Below are 14180 nucleotides of genomic sequence, written 5' to 3' on the forward strand. Positions count from 1 at the left end.
AAATAGAACCCAGACGTTAAACTGTACAGAATGTCAAAGGAGGCACTGTTCTGGGTAACATTGCCTTTCACTGCCCTAGGCAGTCCTCTGCACAAGGCATTGAGCGCAAGGCACGGGACCCAGTGAGTGGTTCACGCATTCACTAATTCTTCTGCTCAACAGATCACCAATATGCCAGGTATTGTACTGGGCATTTTGGTGCAGCAAAAGAGGCCTCCTGCCATCATAAACTTCCCATTATAGTGAGGGGAACAGCTAACTAACAATTGGTGTGTTTTGTGATAAGTGCTATGAAAAAGAATGAATCCAGGAAAGAGAGTGGGGAGAGGAAGGGATATTCAGAAAAAATATGAATGAAGGAAGAGGGTGACCATGAGGACATATCTGGTGGCAGTGTGAGGGAGAAGCCAGACCCATGACCAGGAGATGATGTGTATGGCATGCTGGGAACACAGCAAGGCCAGCATGGTGAGAGCTGATGGAACCAGGGGGGAGTGATGCTATGAGGACAATTTTGACCCAAGAAGGAGCCAGGGCCAAGACCACCTGGGACCCTACAGGTCACAGAATGCAGACAGAGCCCTGCCTTACTTGACTATATGTATACGGAGGGCCATCTGCAAGACACATAGTAAGTGTTCAACCAATGAATGTTATGGATAGTGCTCTGAAGTCAGTGAAATGAGGCTCAGGGCCAGACCAATGACACAGTCACAGAATAATTGAAGGAGGAGGAGATGGTGTCAATCAATGCAGTACTCTCTTTGCCTAAAGAAATAACAACTTCTGGCATTTCCCACCATCTCAAGATGAAAGCAATTAACTTCTACAAATGTAGAAAAAAAGAGGTAAGCCCCTCACCATGAACACCCCATCGTGGTACACAGCCTTCAGCCTTCACAGCTATACACATACACTCAACACTGAGAATCTACAACAGAATCTGTTTTGTAACCCAGATCATCAACTGTTGTTCTACAACATAGCATGATATTATGTAAGTCTATAATAGAGATGTTCCATGATTTATGTAAGCAATCTCATACTGTTGGAAATATACATGGTAGATGATTCTGACAAAACAGTTTGGTGGGATCTACACTGGGTAGCCCAAGGAGAAGTTAGTTAAAAATAAATAAATAAATAAAGGCTGTGCATATCTGTAGGCAGAGAGAACACAGAGACCAGAAAAGGGAAGTTTGAAGTTGCAAAAAAGACTTATAATGTACCATGCAGTTCCTCTGCCTTGAGGATACATGGTTGAAGGGAAGAGCTCACAAGTTTGCTTCACATATCTGTACTAATGATGATACCGCATGATGAAAGACAGAATGGCAACGTGCCCAACTGGCAATGCTTGATATGTGCGTCCACGTATGGGACTAAGGCTCAGTGGAGGTCTGGGAACACATTTTATACCTCCCTGGGCCCATCTGCCCCCTCCCAGGTCTGCACTGTCATGCTTTTTCTCTTCTAGAACTTCCAACCTTCCTTTCCCTTATTTCTCTCTCGGACCTCTCTTTCTTTATTCCTCTCCTTGTTGCAACTCCTGTCAAATAAAGAATTCAGGGGGGGTGTAGATTTAGGTTAGAAAATAACCAAGTGGGAAAGATTTGTGTAAGTGGATCAATTGCAATATAATCAACAATTTATGTGAAAAAGGAAATATTCCCAAAAAGTATTTAATGATTAAGCAAGAGTTACATTATGATATAAACACAGAAATAAGGTGTGTTCAATGGCATGGGGAAAAGTTCACAATAAAATGTTAAAAGAAAAAGCAAAATAAAGAACTGTACATCTAATGTGATCTTGATTTTATTTTTTAAATACTCTTTATAATGCATAATGACAATATATGATGTACAATTAAATATATACTATAAAATATAAGTAAATATTACAAATATAAACAAATAATTATTTCTTGGTGGAAGGACTATGAATACTTGTGATTACTTTATTCATTCCTGAATGTTTTATTTTTTTGCAATAAGCATTTAAATTTATAATGAGGCAAACTACCTGTTTCAAAATTGTTCTCAATCTACTGTGATTATAGCAACCATTTCACTTCCTTTTCACTTCTACGAATCTCTGGTTCATTTCCATTTATTTTCAACAACGATGATGATTAACTTTTAGAAGATCACCAGGTATGGGGATTGTTAATGGTGACAAAACATCTGATGTCACTGACATGGAACATAGCTATTCAAGGTTACAATTTTGGTCTGTGATAAAAGAAGTGGCTGGAAGTACCTCATCAGCGCACATTAATTTACACACACACACACTCAACAATTATTTTTCAAACCACCTACTTAGAAGTGGGGATACACTATTAAGAAAATCAGACCCACCCTGGCTGGTGTGGCTCAATGGATTGAGCACCAGCCTGCACACTAAAAGATCGCCAGTTCAATTCCTAGTCAGAGCACATGCTTGGGTTGCAGGCCAGATCCCCAGTTGGGAGGGTGTGAGAGGCAACCGATTGATATATCTCTCTTGTACATCGATATTTCTTTCCCTTTCTTTCTCCCTCCTTTCCTCTCTCTCTAAAAAGAAATGAATAAAATCTTTTAAAAAAAAGAATAAAGGAGGTCAGACCCTTTCAGTTCACCACAAAATATACAGACCTGGAGTTGACAAACAGTTGTGCCAACAGATGCAACTACCAACTATTTAAAGGGCTACCAAGGAAAAATAGAGGATGCTATGAATGAATAGCCAAGGAGATGAAATTTGGATTGGGGTTAGTAGGGCCTCTACGAGGAAGTGAGATTTGAACTGAGATTTCAGAGACTATGAAGGATTCAGGCATGTGATGTGCTGGTACACACCTGGATGAGTGTTCCAGGGGAAGGAAGCAGTGTGTTCAAAGACCTGAGAGCAAGAATGGAGAGGTAAACTGGAACCCGTGACTGAATCAGCAACAAGCTCTAATCAAATGAGTTAAAGTATAGAGGGCCTGTGGCATGTAATCAAGTTAATACAATATGTTACTTGAAAGGAAAATTGTGCTGTCATGTAGGACTCAAAGGAAAGCTGCTAACTATAACTACCGTGCCAATAACTACCATTCATCATTTCACTAGGAAAAGTCTCATTTCCTCAGTTGACCTTTACAATTCATCTTGAGACTGTGCAATTATAAAATGAGTGAAGCACAATACAAATCTAAAGTGATAGAATAAAAAAATTATTCCTTGAATTCTACAGCTCATCTTTCTTTCTACTTTGAAAACAGAAAACACAGGGAGCTCATTATTTTAAATGGCTCATAGTGAAATAATTTTCAAGGACAAAAAAAGAAAAAAGCAATGTCAGTAATTAACATTAATTTCTGATAATAGAAGGAAGAAACCCACTTCTTTCAGTTGCTTTCATCGCAAGTTCCCTATGACTGTGCATCTTAACAAGCTATTTAAGGCACTCTACAGCAACTGTAAAGTTAGTAAATGGTTCGTAAAAAAGCAAGACAACTGGGACAAAAAGCTGGAGAAGAAATCAGCCTTGCAGCAAAGCAAACTTTTAAAAAATAGTAAGACCCAATAAAATAAGCCAGCAGTGATAAACACAGTAAACAACCATTAATTAAAACACAGGCTAACTACCAAATCACCAGCAACATAAATATTGCCAGTCATGTGTGTGTGTGTGTGTGTGTGTAAAACCTTCATGTTCAAGGCCACCAAGAAAAAATAAAAAAGGATAAAACAATTTATAAAGTAGCAAAAGTGAGAGAGAGGAGGAGAGAACGTAAACCTAACAGGACACTACATTTATAGACAATGTGACCACTCCTCCCAAGACATACAGTCAAGACCATGACCTCATCCAAAAGTGCAAAATCTTATGAAGAGTATCACCAGCTATGACCAGACTCTGTTTCTGAAACCCTTTCTATGTTAGTATGAATCAAAAGGGTAAACTGAATTCAGTTAGATCACAATTATTAGATGTCTATCAAGTTCCAGGTATGAAGCTGGACACTGAGTAAATAACAAATTAGATTCTGTGCCTGTTCTCTGGAAGCTTATAGTCATCTATAATGAAGCTAAGACTCAATACAACAGAGGATGTAACCCTGTTATTGATGTCTTTTTACATTCTCCATAATGTGAAATATTCATCCTTTCAGCTGAAGGAAGGAAGGGAGAGAAGGGGGTGAGGAGAAATGGAAAGGGAGAGCATAAGGAAGAAATAGAGAAGGGGTGGAAGACAAAAAGGAAAATAAAACTTTTTTTACATATAATTATTGACAGTTGTGATTTGGGCCTTAGTTCCTTCCAGCTTTATATTCTGACATTCCATCCCTACCTTTAATCTGAAAGGACCAGGAAGGCTGAAGCTACCAACATGCAGCATTCTAGTAAGGCATGTAGCTCAGCACAGGACAAACAAGGTCTTTTAATGAAATTGGTGGTGATCAGGACGCCCAGGACACAGTTCTAGAGAAAGCCAGTGAAAACAAGATTCCCTGGTCTCTAGTTCCTGCAAACAGAGCTCAGAGCTGCAACAGGAGGGTATACTTCTATTGACACTGTCTATACTTCAAGAAGACTTATTTCCAGTTTGCAAGCAGATAGAAAGTCTCATACGTTATCAATGGGAACTGGTGGTGATATGTATAGCCACCCTATAGAACAATTTGTAAAAATTATCAAGACAGCCTTAAAACTATATGTACCTTCTAGCCTAGTAATTCCATTTCCACTTTATTTTTCTCCCCAGTGGAAGTAATCATGAGTAAACAAAGATATAGCTATATGTTCACCTCAACTGCTTGCGATAGCTCAAAACTAGATAACACAATACCTAACAATACAAGATAAGTTAAATAAGATACGGAATATTCATATAATGTACTACACATGGTTATCAAAATGATGTAGGAAAATATATATGAAAGAAAAAGATCTCTCAGTGTGGAAAACTCTTACAAGTCCAGTTTGAACCCATTTTCATGGAAGAACTCATAAACACAAACACACACACACAACACAGACACACGAGGTCTGTCTGGAAAAAGCGCAGCCATTGCTAATACAAGAACAGTTTCTGTGACATCCATGCAGCCTGGCAGCCAAGGACAGTGGACTGGAATGTGCATGCATGAACAATGATGACTTCACTGTATTAGTCAGTGGGAGTGGTAGACGCCAATGAATGAACATGTGTACTGTGTGGCTGTCACATTCAAAACAACTGAGTGAGTAGAGCAACAAATCTGCATCAAATTTTGCATTATACTTCGACATTCCTTCACAGAAACTATTCGGATGATTCAGAACACTGCAGCTATAGGCAACTGGTGATAGGCAGCTTCATCACAACAAAACGTAAGCTCATGCATCAATTCTCATGCAGAGTTTTTTGGTGAAACATCAAATCACCCAGGTAACTCAGCACCCCTAAAGCCCAGTCTGGAGCCCTGCAACTTCTGGCTTTTCCCAAAACTAAAATCACCTTTGAAAGGGAAGAGATTTCAGACCATCAATGAAATTTAGAAAAATACAATGAGGCAGCTGATGGTGATCAGGAGAACTGTGTGAGGTCCCAAGGTACCTAATTTGAAGGGGACTGAGGTGTCATTGTCCTATGTACAATGTTTCTTGTATCTTCTTCAATAAGTGTCTCTGTTTTTCATATTATATGGCTATCCTTCTGGACATGTGTATATGTGCATATGTGTGTGTGCACTATGGGGGGGGATGTAGGTAAAAGATAATACAGTAATTAATAAACAATAGTGAACTCTGTTTCATGTACTCACCAAAACCACATGCCTACTTTTGTCCTACCCTGTGTGTGTTTGCATATGCAGACAGAGAAAGTCTAAGAGAGATGTAATAGACAGAGGTACAGACTAGAATATACATGTTTAACTTTGCAGTAATTTCTTCTTTTTTGTTTGTGATTTCTAAAGTTTTCCATAATGAACACATTAAAATAAAAAGTTAGGTTAAATGTAATTATCCCTCCTTTGTCTTCATCCCCTGATGGCTGATGAATTCAGACCATCTTCAGAGTTAAGGGGCCATCTATAAGCACTGAGGTCTGTGCTGGCTGACCAAACACCATCTCAGACTATTACACTCCAAGACGCTGCTTGCATGCCTTACCGAATACGGGTCTGACTTTTCACTTTTGAGATGATTTTGGTCCAACTGAATTTGAAACCTGGGTGTTCCTCCTCTTCAGAATTTAATTATTCAGATACATCCATTTAAATGAGCTTGTCACTGCTTAGTATTTAAAAGGAAAATAGTGCACAAGTGAAAATGCCTTCCTTTATTTGCAAGACTGAAATGAACTTGGATTGTAGATTTGCTTAGAACACTTTCAAGAAGCTGTGAAAGCTTCCACATACTGCCAAATGAGCTACCTGTTTGCAGTCTCAGAGCAAGACAGAAGAGGCCCAAGCGGCGGGCCTGGTTTCTTCTCAAAGACACTCAGCTGATTGAGGAGGAATGTTTCCCCTGCAGCAAAATTATTTTCTGGCAAAGACCCTGCCTGGGCTCTTCTCCAAAGTGAAGCTAACTCTCAAAGAAGTCACCAGGCTGCATTGTCTCATCCAAAAATTTTCTGGCACCAAGTACCACACACATGTGTGTGTACAAATCCCAGTTTCCAGGGAGCTTGGGATGTAGACCAGGAGTGAGTTCCAAAACTATGTTAGAAACGAAACACCCAAATTTATGTGCCCAGATGGGCTGATAAAATGTTCTTGGGTAACATGGGTTTCACTTTTAAAAACTCCAACTCCTACTATAATTCAGAGCATGCTTTTTTCTTTTCCTTTTTTTTTTAAATTGCTCTTTTGAGATTTAGTAGGTTGCCTGCTAAACAAAGACAAAAAAAACAGTTGCTTTGAACATTGGGTCTTACTGGATACATTATTTTGTAAGGGAGACATAATTGTTTAAGAGTTTTTCTCTAGGAGGAACTGAGTACAGTAAATTTTTAGTCTATTGCAAAAACATGCTTGGGTGTATACAATACCAAAGAAACAAAAAGATATACTTTTTAATTCCCAATAGTTAAGAAAGCCACAGAACATGTATAAACTACATCTGTGTGAGTGAGAAACTGAAAAAGATAGGGAGCAGCCAACCTGGGGATACTAAAAGTGCACAGGACCCCTGTGAAGCGCAAGGCACCTGCAGACCTATGAGCTGACATCCTGTGTTCTAAGGGCACATCTGCTGGCCACACCACACCCCATAGCTCACTGCACCCACTGCGTGCAAGCCTCTGAGACTCAAAGACAGGAAGGAATGGTTCCTACTCACAGGAAGCCTGCTGGGAAAGCAGGCATAAGCATCAGTTAAATGAATTTTGAAAACCATATAGTAAGGGTATGCAAAAAATGCCAACCAGAGAATAAAGACAAAACCTTTATCTCAAAATGGAAATGCACATGACACCTCCTGAGGAGACAATTCCTATACTTAGCTTAAAAGATAAAGAGGATTGGCCCAGGGAAGATGAGTGGGTAGGTTTTATAGACGGTATTACAAGGTTGGTTTCATACATAGCCTTGACCTGGAGAGGGGTGTGAATGATCTGTTTCGTCCATATAAACCCAAGCACAAAGTTCAAGGTAGAAAGTGACAGGAGACCATGCTGGAGAACAAAATCATGGATGAGTGTGTTGGAGTGTGAAAGTCATCCCTTAGGTACTGAGGGGCCAAACCGGATGCTGGGAAGAGAAGGGGTTACCAAGAAGCTAAGGAGGTGTGATGAGCTCCACCTTCTGGCGCAAGACATCTTGGCTATTGTAGATATTCCTGCAATGAACACGGGAGTGCATATTATCTTTTGTTTCCTTCAGATAAATATCCAGAAGTGGAACTATTAGATCGTATGGGTTCCATTTTTAATTTTTTGAGGAAACTCCACACTCTTTTCTATAGTGGCTGCACCAGTCTACATTCCCACCAACAGTACATGAGGCTTCCCTTTCCTCCACATTCTCGTCAACACTTGTGATTTCTTGTCCTTTTGATGCCAGGCATTCTAGCAGGTGTAAGGTGACATCTCATTGAGGTTTTGATTTGTATTTTCCTGCTGAATAGTAATATTGAGAATCTTTTTGTGTGTGTATTGGCCATTTGTATGCCTTCTTTAGAAAAATGTCTATTCAGATCCTCTGCCCATTTTTCAAAAGAGTTTTTTTTTTTATATTGGCTTTGAGTTCTTTATAAATTTTGGATATTAACCCCCTTTTCTAGTAAATTATTTGCAAATATTCTGTCCCATCCCACAGGCTGCCTTTTCATTTTGTTGAAAATTTCCTTTGCTGTGCAGCACATTGGACATTTAAAGAAAAAAACCTTTCTTGCATGTTCTTCCAGAGTAATACACAGCAAAGTGCTCAGAGTAAAAAGGACCTACGGATTTACTTTGAGGCGAAGGGGAATGGGGACAGCAACAGGGGGAGAGCTGGGAGGAGAAGAGTCCCTATGGAGAGCCAATGTGAGGAGAAAAAAAATTCCCAAGGGATAGGGTGGGCAGTGATTTTCTATTAAAAGACTGCATGGGGAGGGGGGAGGGGCGGGGAGAAAATACAGACAACTGTAACTGAACGACAATAAAATAATTTTTAAAAATAAAGGAAATGTTAAGGTAAAAAAAAAAAAGACTGGAAAGCAGGCTGGTGCTTAGGAACCTAGGGCAAGAAAGGAAAGCAGCTGTTGAAATTCAAGAAGAATCCAGTATCTTTAGAGAAAAGTGGTCATAAGGGTTTAATTTTTTAAAAACAAGAAAGGTACTGCTACCATTTATTAAACAAATACTTTGCATTAAACAAATACTTTGCAATAATTAAGAAGGCTAAAAGCTAGTTGCCTGATAGGGGAGAATATTAAAAGCAGCAGCAGAAAGCTCTGAAACAAGTCTGAGTAGGAGGTGCCTCATCAATTGTTTTTTAATTCCTGTTTGTTACAACTGGTCCTAGAGAGGTGACATGGAAGATACGGGTTAAGGGACACCACGCCCTACACTTTTCACCAGAGCTAACCACCTGCTGATCACAGGATGGATGGACAGTGGGTGCTCTGTCAGAGGACTAACTACAAAGAGATGCAGCTTTCCTTACGTTAAAGACACCCCAGAGTAAACGAAGTTTGTCATGTGCTAAGACAATGTTCCATGTAATAGAACCAGAGGCATGGAAACATGGAACAGACTGACAGTGAGCAGAGAGGTGGGGAGAGGGGGATAATGGTGGAAAAAAGGGGAAGGGACTAGTCAAAGAACATGCATGAATGACCCAGGGACATGGACAACAGGGTGGGAATTGATGAGGAGCTTGGGGGTAGGATGGGCAGAAGAGGGCAAAGGGGAAAAAATTGGGACAACTGTAATAGAATAACAATGCTACTGGCATCCTGATTTCTGAGAAGCCTTACAAATGTCTTCCCTGTAAACTAAATCCTGCTCTGAGCTGACTCAGGCCCTGTATGTCTCATTCGGTGGAGCCCCAGCACAGGGCTGGACAAAGATGGGCCCTCAGCCACAGCGAATGGATGAGGAAAAAGTGATAGAACTTGTGAACATCTATTTGATTAAATGGGGAACCACCTGTATCCTGTTGACAGGCCACACAGGCCCCAGCCTTTTCCACAGGGCCTGTGGTGGCTGACAAGAGTTCTCAAACACACAGTCCCATACCAGAGACGGTTCACCTGGAGCCAGGTTTTTTAAGGTTGTACTCACTATGTTCTGTGCCTCTTGACAACCTGCTCTTTCTTCCCCTATACGTGTGTCTCAGCTGAGTAGTATGCAACCCTCAACCAATTATTTAAGCCAAAGAATAGAACACCTGTTCTGAGCACTGCCATCTTCTAGGTTCCTTCAACTGCTGCTTCAGTTCAAGCCTTTCCTGTTGTTTCCTCAGGGCCCGTGTTACTCAGTCACCAGAGTGATCCCCTCAGTGCAAAGATGACCATGACTCTCCTTGGCTAGAAACAGTTCTTGGGTTCCTACCATCAATTAAATTTTGAGATACATGTGAATGAGCTGGTTTAAATGAACTTGGCAGGGCTTGAGAGAGGTCATTACGCAACTGATCCATGTTAGATTTATGCTATTTGTTTACCACATTTATTAGGGAAACTAAATTTTGATATTTATTTCCTTCCTCCCTTCCTCCCTCTCTTTCTTTCTTTCTTTTTTTCTTTCTATATTTCCAAACACTATTTTCTCGATTGGACATTCATGAGAAAATGGAAAAAAAAAAGTGAAGATGAAGCACAATGAGGTATCACCTCAAACCCATTAGGACGGCTACTATCATTTTAAAAAAAGTAACACAAAACAAGAGTTGGCTAGGATATAGAAAAATTGGAACCCGTGTTCACTGTTGGTGGGAACGTCAAATGGTATAGCTGCTAGGGAAAACACTATGGCAGTTTCTAAAAAAATTAAAAACACAATTACCAAATGATCCAACAATTCCACTTCTGAGTATACACTCAAAAAATTGAAACCAGGGACCCAAACATTATTTGTACACCTATGTTCATAGCAGCATTATTCACAACAGCCAAGTGGTAGATAGAAGCAACCCAAGTATCCATTGACAGATGAACGGATAAACAAGGTTTGGTATAGACATACAATGAAATATTACCCTGCCTTAATAAAGGAGAGGAGAAGTTTTGATATACGCTACCACATGCATGAACTTTGAGGACATTATGCTGGGTAAAACAAGCTGGTCACAAAGAGACAAATACTGTCTAGTTTTACATCTACATGGGGTACCTAAAGTAGTCAAATTCCTAAGATACAAAGTGTAATGGGGATGGCCAGGGATCAGGTGAAGGAAGTTAGTGTTTGACAGGTATAGAGTTTCAGTTTTATAAGGTGAAAAGAGCTCTGGAGAAGATTAGTTGCACAACAATGTGAATGCACTTAACACTACTAAACTATATATCTAAAAACAGTTATGTTGAGGAAGGGTAGTCAAGGAACATGTATAAAGGAACCATGGACAAAACCCAAGGGGGGTAGGATTGAGGGTGGGAGTTGGAGGTGGGTGGGGTGGGGGGAAGCAGTGGTAGGAAAATGGAGACAACTATACTTGAACGACAATAAAAAAAGAAAAAGAGAAAACATAAATGAAATAAAACTTTTTAATTTTAAATCTTTTAAATTTCCACCTTTATTCTTTTTTATAATAACGTATTTATTTTATTTTAATAAATCTCCTTTGCTTTTAAAAAATAGTTATGTTCGTACATTTTTATACCACACATTTTTAAAAAGTAAAATAAGTTATGAGTACACAGAAAATAATTCTCTGTTGTATTTGTGGCCATACATTTAATCATAATCACAAATTCTGAACATGCTAACTGAAACTTCTAAAAACTGTAACATATACATGTAGCAAAAAGGTACCTATGGAACCTGACCTGAAATCTCTCTCTTCTAACCCATCCTGCCCAAACTCCAAAGTGTATGTCCCCAAAGAACAGCTCTGTCTGTTTATCAAAAGCGAACTATAGACATCCATGCTTGGCTTACAGTGTGCTCACAAGCCAGGCCTTAATGTGCAAATTCCTCTTATTTCTTCCCAACCCTCAGCACGACTCTCTCCGTCTAGCACTCATCCTGCTTGCTCATAAAAGATTCCTCCCCCAGACTATCTCCTCTTCAGCCTGCTGGTCCTCCTTGCAAATCCCGCAGCGCCCAGAATCCAGTTTATCTGTGAATCTTGCATAGCATTTTCAAGCACAGTGGAATTAAGTTGGGGCTCCTCAAGGGTGGGTGACCAGGAACAATTCTTTGGTTAGTATTCTTCTCTGCTTTATCATTATTATAGACTTCTAAAATCTTCATGTTGTAACTGCAGAAAAGAAAGTTCTAGACCACAGGCTTCCAAGAGGAAAGTTCCTTATAATCCCTACAATCCCCTCCAGAGCACCCTTCTCCTGACAGGGACTCTGGCTATTTACTATTCACTGTGTTGCTACAGCACTGCGAGTGAGCCGAGAAGGAGGAAACAGGTGAAGATGTTAGGACAGGAAAAATGCCTGGCTTCCCTAAGGTTTGAGGACAAGTGGGTTCCTGTGAATTGGGTTTATGAGATCATGAGTCCATGGTGCCCACAGGATGTGATCTCATTGCCAAGAAAAATTCTTTCTAGAAGTCCCTGGTTTTGTTACTCAGCACTTTACAAGACATGGCTACAGGAAGAGAATCCTTTCCCAGGCACAAATGCCACCATTCCCTTCCCCCCTGGACCTCCCGGGGGGGAAGAGCTGCTTCCCACACAGCTCTGTGCAGAGTCTCAGATGGCCTTGCCTTCACTCTAAATGGGTTCATGTGCATGTCAGTTTTCCTAGGCAGAGAACAGTGCACTTGACACTCACGGATGCTCCACACACAGAAGACTAAAAATGTGCTCTGGACTGTTAAAGCATCGCAGTCCAAGTTTTCCATCTTGAGAAACTAACATGCTCTTGTGTCTAAGCAGCTTATTATCCAGATTTAAATATCAAGTATTTAGTCAGGGTCCATAGTTCTCTCAATGTTCTCTCAGTTTTATTGCATGATGCTTAATTGAGGCCGAGGGTATTTACACCTGTAACATCAAAAAAGGTATAAAGAGCATCGCTACAGCTTTCTTTCTGCTTCCATCTGCCAGGTTGCTGAGGCAGTCAACTTCGCAAGGTGTCTGCTTCCTATAAATCAGAGTAGGAAATTTTTCTCCAATTATGTTTTAATTCATGGGCTATCATTCTCTGCAGCAGGTGGCAAGTTGATGGGAGTGTGATGTCAGGGAGATGAAGTATAAAGTAATTTTCATCTGAATTTTTACAAATGAGTATTGCAGGGGTGGCAGAGACAAAATATGTCTGTTAACGGAAGCCAGGTGAACAGGAGGCATAATGGTATCATCAAATGCCTCTAGAACCATCTCCTTAGCCAACTGTAATGCAAACTAAAAGGGACTGTTTCTCACTTGAATTCTCTGACTGCCTTGGTCTAATTTCTCATTTTGTCATGAGGCCCACTTCCTCTCTTTTGCTTGAGGATTCTGAACATGACCTTGGAATTATTCAAAAACTGCAGCATAATTTGGGAATTGACCCATGCCACAAAAATGCATTCCTTTGCACAAGATGCCATTTTCCAATATTTGGAATATTGATACTCAAATAAATTAGTAAAAAAACTTTCCAAAAAAGACCCACGTATCTCATTAAAATTTCATTCTTAACCTGTTTACTAAACATTTACTAGGCATATTTAATGAATGATACTTTAAGATACATAAATTAATAAGTCAAGCCTTTAAACTTGAAAAGCTTCCAATCTAACAGGAAAGACACATAAGCCAAACTCTTACCCAGATGCCAGCCCAAGCTGGTCCTCCCTGTGCTCCACATCGCAGATATGGACACACCACATACTAAGTTGTTTAAACCCAAAACCTGGACATCACTCTTGATTCCATGATACTCCCTGTCTATGGCTACCCCCCAGATCCAAGGCACTCTTGGACTAAGGATATCGCTATCTAAATGGTATCTTGCGTCTATGCCACTTTCTCCAAATGACATTCACCCTACCTCTAGTATGCACATCTTCAAGTTACTTTTCTTCTTAAGGACCTCAGATGCTTCCCCAGCACTCTTACAAGAGGCAACTCTTTCCAGTGGCCCACCAGGCCCTGCCCTAGCTGTCTAGACTCACCCTCAACCACTCTTCTTTGTGCTTACTATTCCCCTACTCTGGCCCTCTTTCCGCTTCTGATTTTGAAGCCATTGTGCTTGCTTTGTCCTCTGCCTGAAATTCTATCCTCTCTAGGCCTTCCTGTTGCTGGAGTGTCATCTTCTCTACACTCAAGTCTTAGATTAAATATCCCCACCATGGGGAAGCCTTCCCTAATCATTCCATCAAATACTGCCCCACTTATTTTATGTTAATTTCATCACTTTCTGTATTTATGTGTAAATTACCTGTAATTGCTTCTCTCCTCCAGCTAGTGTAAACTCACCTTTGTGGTTTTGCTGGCAACAGTGCCCCAGTGCTAGAACCTGCCTGCTTCACAGGAGGTGCTATGAAAGAACTTGTTGATTAATAGATGAGTGTCCACATGGACAAAACCAAGGGGGAGGGTGGAGGCAGGGGAGGGAGGTGGGTTTGGCTGGGGTAGG

General features: G+C 40.3%; 1 protein-coding gene across 5 annotated transcripts in view; it reads right to left on the minus strand.

Annotated features, from left to right (window-relative positions):
• Positions 1-14180, minus strand: part of KIF16B (kinesin family member 16B) — a 301049-nt gene that overhangs the window by 108088 nt on the left and 178781 nt on the right. The window lies entirely within an intron of this gene.

This window comes from Desmodus rotundus, chromosome 6 (genome assembly GCF_022682495.2).
Source record: "Desmodus rotundus isolate HL8 chromosome 6, HLdesRot8A.1, whole genome shotgun sequence".
Classification (NCBI taxonomy): Eukaryota; Metazoa; Chordata; class Mammalia; order Chiroptera; family Phyllostomidae; genus Desmodus; species Desmodus rotundus.